The sequence below is a fragment of the Eptesicus fuscus genome, chromosome 1 (genome assembly GCF_027574615.1).
Source record: "Eptesicus fuscus isolate TK198812 chromosome 1, DD_ASM_mEF_20220401, whole genome shotgun sequence".
Lineage (NCBI taxonomy): Eukaryota > Metazoa > Chordata > Mammalia > Chiroptera > Vespertilionidae > Eptesicus > Eptesicus fuscus.
Genome location: NC_072473.1, coordinates 128,289,389 through 128,295,245, shown reverse-complemented (window position 1 = coordinate 128,295,245; position 5,857 = coordinate 128,289,389). Strand labels below are relative to the sequence as shown.

Below are 5,857 nucleotides of genomic sequence, written 5' to 3'. Positions count from 1 at the left end.
TGGAGCATATTCCTAAACACTTGATGCTATTGAAAATTATGTCATTTTCTGACGTTTCATACTACAATTGAGCTTTCTCATGCAGATATATTTGTACATTGGTATTGTCTCCAGCAACCTTGTTATATATGACTAGAGGCCCCGTGCACAAAATTCATGAACTCGGGGGTGGGTCCCTCAGCATGGCCTGCGCCCTCTCGCAGTCCAGTAGCCCTTGGGTGATGTCCAACTGAGCTGGCAGTTGGACAACTTTCCGCTGCCATGGAGGAGGGAGAGGCTCCCGCCACCACCTCTGCACTCGCCAGCTGTGAGCCCTAGTTCTGGGTGAGTGGCATTCCCCCTGTGGGAGTGCACTGACCACCAGGAGAAACTTCTACGTTGAGTGTCTTCCCTTGGTGGTCAGTGAGCATCATAGTAACCGGTCGTTCTGCCGTTTCATTCATTTGCATATTAGCCTTTTATTATAGAGGATTATTCTTCCCAAATGGCTATTTCTAGATAGATGCTAAGTTTCACTATGCACAACCCAATCATTTCTGAATGCTAACAAATTTTTTTCTGTGTTTTTGAAAATTACGCTATATTGGCTGGTTCGCTCATTAGTTAGATTGTCATCCCTCAGGCTTACCGGACTTGGAATCAATTCCCCGTCAAGAGTACTTACCAGATTGCAGGTGCTATCCCCTGCCCCAGTCTGGTCATATGTGAGAGGCAGTCAATCACTGTGTCTATCTCACATGGTTATTTCTCTCTCTCTCTCTCTCTCTCTCTCTCTCTCTCTCTCTCTCTCTCTCTCTCTCTCTCTCTCTTTACTTTTTCCCTCCCTCTATCCCACCCTCCGCCCTTATCCCCCTTCCACTCTCTAAAAAAGCAATGGAAACAATATGCTCAGGTGAGAATTTTTTTTAAATATGCCTTTGTTTCCTTCTCTCGTTTTACAACAACACATTGAGACACGCAGTACAATGTTAATAGAATTGGGATTAGTTTTCCAAACTCCTTATTCCTGATAGGTGATGGGAAATTTTTAACATTTCACCATGTTCACAGTGGAGTGAAGGAGGTTCCATTCCAATCCCGGTCTGCTAAGAATTTTAATTTGGAATATATGTTGACCTCTATTCAGAAACTTGTGTAGTTGTTGAACTGATCATAGGATTGTTCCTTCCATTAATCTGTTAATATGGTGAGTTACATGGATATGTTCCTAGTGTTAATGACATCTTGTATTGCTTCGATGGATGGGCGCTTGGTCATGATATTTTATTCTTGTGAGTAATCTCTTGATACTTTGTTTAGGTTGTTAATGAATGACCACACGAGCGACATTAGCCCATATTTAATTTGATGTACACTAGCTTCCTGAAAGGAATTGGTAGGTAAAAACTCTTCTTCTGTTCCATGCAACAGTTCTCCACAAGGCTAAGAGAAATGCAGCACTAGGCTTTCTCATGATCATTTCTATCTGGGCAGCATCTCAGATTTTTAGTATCAGAGCCTACTTACAAGGGAGAGACAGAAGGGGATGGTTCAGGTGCCCATCACATCCACCTTTGTAGAATGCACATCTTCCGTGCAAAATACCTCCTTATGATGCAGTAATTCCGAAAGCTACAAGCTCTAGGTTCTATGCTGGTCTCAAACTTATACACCCAGTAAAGTAAAATCGTGGCTCTATAGTCTAGATAATTTCGGTCTCTCCTCCATGGTCATGAATGACTTGACCACATCCTCACATATGTACTTATACAAATAGCTCCATTTATTAAGATTTTTCATAAGGGGAATAATCAGTCACATATATAGAATATATACTATCCATTCCTACTTCTCTAAGCTGGATTCCATACATGTATCACCTCATTTAATCCTCACAATTAAGGTGGAACGAGATGTACATGAAACGTCATTGAATCCCATTCGAAGCAGATTTGGGGTTTCAAGTTCTAAGTAAGAAATCCTTCTTGTTTCTCAATGTAAACGCTTCTAAAAGTGTATACAGGAAAAGGGATGTTGTACGTGATGACTAGTGATAGGCTGTAAGTGATCTTTGCCTAGCAAGTTGTTGGTCTAATCAATGGGATTTAGAGTACAGGATGCAGTACTGCTGCACAGCAAGTGACAGAGAACTGAGCCGAAATCCCAGCACCGTTATCTGAGGGTATTGCTAAGCCATACACTGACCGAATGACCACAGGTATATTCAGAGAAACGGTGACCGTCTGGAGATGTATGCACGGTAACACAATCAAACAAGTTAAGAAAATAGATGTGAATGTACTTAATTCATGGAAGTGAGCAAATTCCTTGTATGCATGACCCAAATCCGATACTCAGAAGGCAGCGATTCGTCAAAGTATACGTGTAAACATGGTATTAGAATATGGTTTCGTCACGGACATGTTTTTGCGACATATTCTCCATGAAGGTTAAACTTAGCGTGTCTGTTCACAAAGTTTCTGGAAGCATAAGAATGACTGGGTTACGGAAAAAATACACTTTAACCTGTTTTCCTATCCAAGCTGAACTAGAGATTTCAATTCTTTGTGGCACATACTCAAATCCTGTCTCATGATCATCAAATTAGGGCGAATGCTCATGGGTGCGCATGCGCGTGCTCATGCGTGCGCGTGCTTATGCGTGCGTGCTCATGCGTGCGTGCTCATGCGTGCGCGTGCTCATGCGTGCGTGCTCATGCGTGCGCGTGCTCATGCGTGCGTGCTCGAGCGTGCGCATGCTCATAGCTGCGCATGTGCATTGCCGCGCAAGCCCACTGCCGCGCATGTGCAGTTCAGCCCATATCCGTTATTGCACATGCGCTTTGCAGTGCAGTTGTGTGAGGAGAGCTCGGCCGTGTTCCTTCCATTTTGATTCTTTCTCGCTGGTTGACATCCAACTGGTAGGTCCACAGAGCAGCCCTCCGGGACTTTAATTAACTATGGCGGAGTGTGAGGAGATGCCCGCGGGTTTTGGTCGGTACCGGGCTTTTGGTTCTGAGGCCTCCTAGGAAGAAGGCCCTCGAGGTCAGCGCCTTTCTCCTCTCAGGCATCATGGCCGCCATGGCCCTTGAAGTCCTAGTGTGACCTGGACTAGGAGGGTGCGGGGCCGACCAGGGCAGGGGTCCGATAAAGGGTTTCGGGGACATTATTTCGGGTGTCTGGGTCCCGGAGGCACCTGGAACGGCCCACAGAACACAGAATCCACAGTCCTCCTTGGGGCCCTGGGAAGGGGGGGGGGGCGGGCCGGCAAAGGAAGGGCCTAGAAACAGGAATGCTGAGGGCCTGCCCCGCCGAGGCCCTGGAACTGCGTCCCCTCCCTCCCGAGGTGTGTAGCGCCCCAAGCAGAGTCCCGAGGGAGAAACGGGCCCCGCCCTCGGTATGGCGTCTGGTCACCTGTGCCTCCTGGTAACGCCAAGCAGCACAGGCACATGGAGAGCCCGGAGCCTTCCCCTGCGATCCGGCGGAGCTTACCTGACGGGAAATGGGCCTAATCACTGGAGCGGGGCCACAGCGGTGGTCACTCAAGTGTGGTTTCAAGCAGTATTTTCCCCAATGTCTTCCTCAAGGGGAAGGCAGCTGTGACAGCAGACGTCGTCCCTTCTCGCCTGCTTGAGGTGGTGGCAGTCAGCAGGGCCATGACCTCAGTGGCTTTAAGCCCCTGTATTTGCGATCACCGCAAAGCCTGTGCTCTTACTTTTAAAGTACTTTCAAAGTTAAAAAAAGAAAAGAATCATTTTGCCATGGAAGTGATATAGTTACCCCCTTAAGTACATTTTCCTCATCAAATTGTTCTACTTCCAGGGTGAAATATGAGTCGGAATGTGCCATCCAGAGCCGATTGGAGTACTATCCTAGTTGAAGATGAAGAGTCTGACCAGCCGATTGGACCTGTGGTTGTGAGTGCTTTGATATTTGAACTGTCTATTACCAGAAAGGTATTTTCCTGTACGTTTTGTTGAATGCCTCTAGGTACAGTGTTAAAAGTTTCCGAGCTGATAAGGGAGTAGCATTGGCCCAGGAGGGTTCCTTAGGAAGGAAACCTTGATCCAGGAGGTTTGCACTCTGGAATTGCCAGTGCAAATACCCACTATGGCTCCTTTCTCCTGCTTATTAACACAGACTGCCCATATCCATCCCAGGAGAGATTAAAAGAGCTTCAGATTTAGAAGTCCTTGTGGGCAGCTGCTATCAAAGGAACCAGGCAGAGGGAAGAGAAACAATATTAAGAATAAATAGATCATATCTAAAATGCCTTTGTTCTTATTTGTGATTATACCTGTGTGTATAGTATGGATATTTTTATGATTTTCATGCATTAACATCAAAACCTTCCATTAACGCACACACACCCCTAGGACCAGCAGCCCAGTGATGAAAAACCTAAACAAGAGGAGTCACCCCCTGAGAGTCAGGATGTTACACCTGATGAAGAGGAAGCAGATGCAGGAGCACCTGAGCTTCCAGGTGAAGGGGAAGGGAAGAAGACTGCCTGTGGAGGGCTGGGGGTCTCTCTATCATGTATTGTGCATACCGTAGCTGTTGGAAAGAAAGCATAAAAAAGCAATGCAAATATGTCCTGGAAATTGGATGAAAATGTGAAGATTTTAGAGTTTGCATGTATGTGCTCTCTTTCACTATGAATTTTCCCTTTTTCTGCACTAATTGTGTAGTGTTATTGAAAATTCAATTCTTGGGTGTGAAGAGAGCAGAGGGCCTGAAAAGTGGCTCCTCTGTGTATATATAACACATCCAAAATCAACTTGGGCTTACTCTTGACAGGTGGCATGATACTGTGGCCTTCCTGTAACATTGTGCCCTATAAAAAAAAAGAAAAATTGTAATCCTTGCTAAATCAGAGGAAACTGTATAATTTTAAATACGAACATTTACATTAGTTTTCCATTTTCATTGGTTCTTCTTAGAACGTTTTGAGTTTGGCACTACAAAGGTACTATAGTGTGACTTTTAATAGAGTTCACACTTAAAGGTTTTTGAATAGTAGTTCAGAACCCAAATGCCTGACGGCCTGATTTATAATCTGTCAAATAAAGAAACAGATTGACCCTCACTGGTTTGGCTCAGTGGATATAGCGTCGGCCTCCAGACTGAAGGGTCCCAGCTTCAATTTCAGTCAAGGGCACATGCCTGGGTTGTGGGCCCAATCCCCAGTAGGGGGTGTGCAGGAGGCAACTGATCCATGATTCTCTCTCATCATTGATGTTTCTATCTCTCTCCTTCTCCTTTTCTCTATGAAATCAATAAAAAGATTTTTAAAAGAAAGAAACAGATTAGATCAAAATATATTGAATTATAAAATAATGAAAACATTTTCATACTTTGGGGTATTATGTACCTTAACCAACAGCAAATAATTTTCCAATACTTTAGTAATTCCTACCTTTAACAAATACATAAAACATTTGTAATAAATACCAGTTTGTATGAACTATGCTGAGCACTGAAGTAGGTTCTAATACCAGATGTAATATAATTTGTATGAATCTGGGGAATCTCTCAACTTCTAAGCTAATCTTACTCATATTAATAGTGAATCAAATCAGATATACTAAAATCATTTTCAATGCTGATAATTGCATAATCTGGTTCTTTTGGATGCAATAAAAAGCATACCAAGATACTGTGATTTTCCTTACTTGTCATAAAATATCTTCTTTAGTCATATGGTTACATCTGAATTGAGATTTTTATTGCTTCTAAGATAATGAGTAAATAATACACTTAATGTCCCATTGACTATATGGAAACCTGGAAAACTGTTCTTAGATTCTGTCAAATTCTGAATTATTTTGGCTTTTAGAAAACAATTACATTTTAAATATTTTCCCAATGAAGCCTCA

The 5,857-nt window shown here is 43.5% G+C and overlaps 1 non-coding gene across 1 annotated transcript; it reads left to right on the top strand.

Annotated features, from left to right (window-relative positions):
- Positions 1-4,690: 4,690 nt before the first annotated feature.
- Positions 4,691-4,823, top strand: LOC114229721 (small nucleolar RNA SNORA11). Its single transcript, XR_003615665.1, has one exon. It is a non-coding gene; the product is annotated as a small nucleolar RNA SNORA11 (small nucleolar RNA).
- Positions 4,824-5,857: the final 1,034 nt, after the last annotated feature.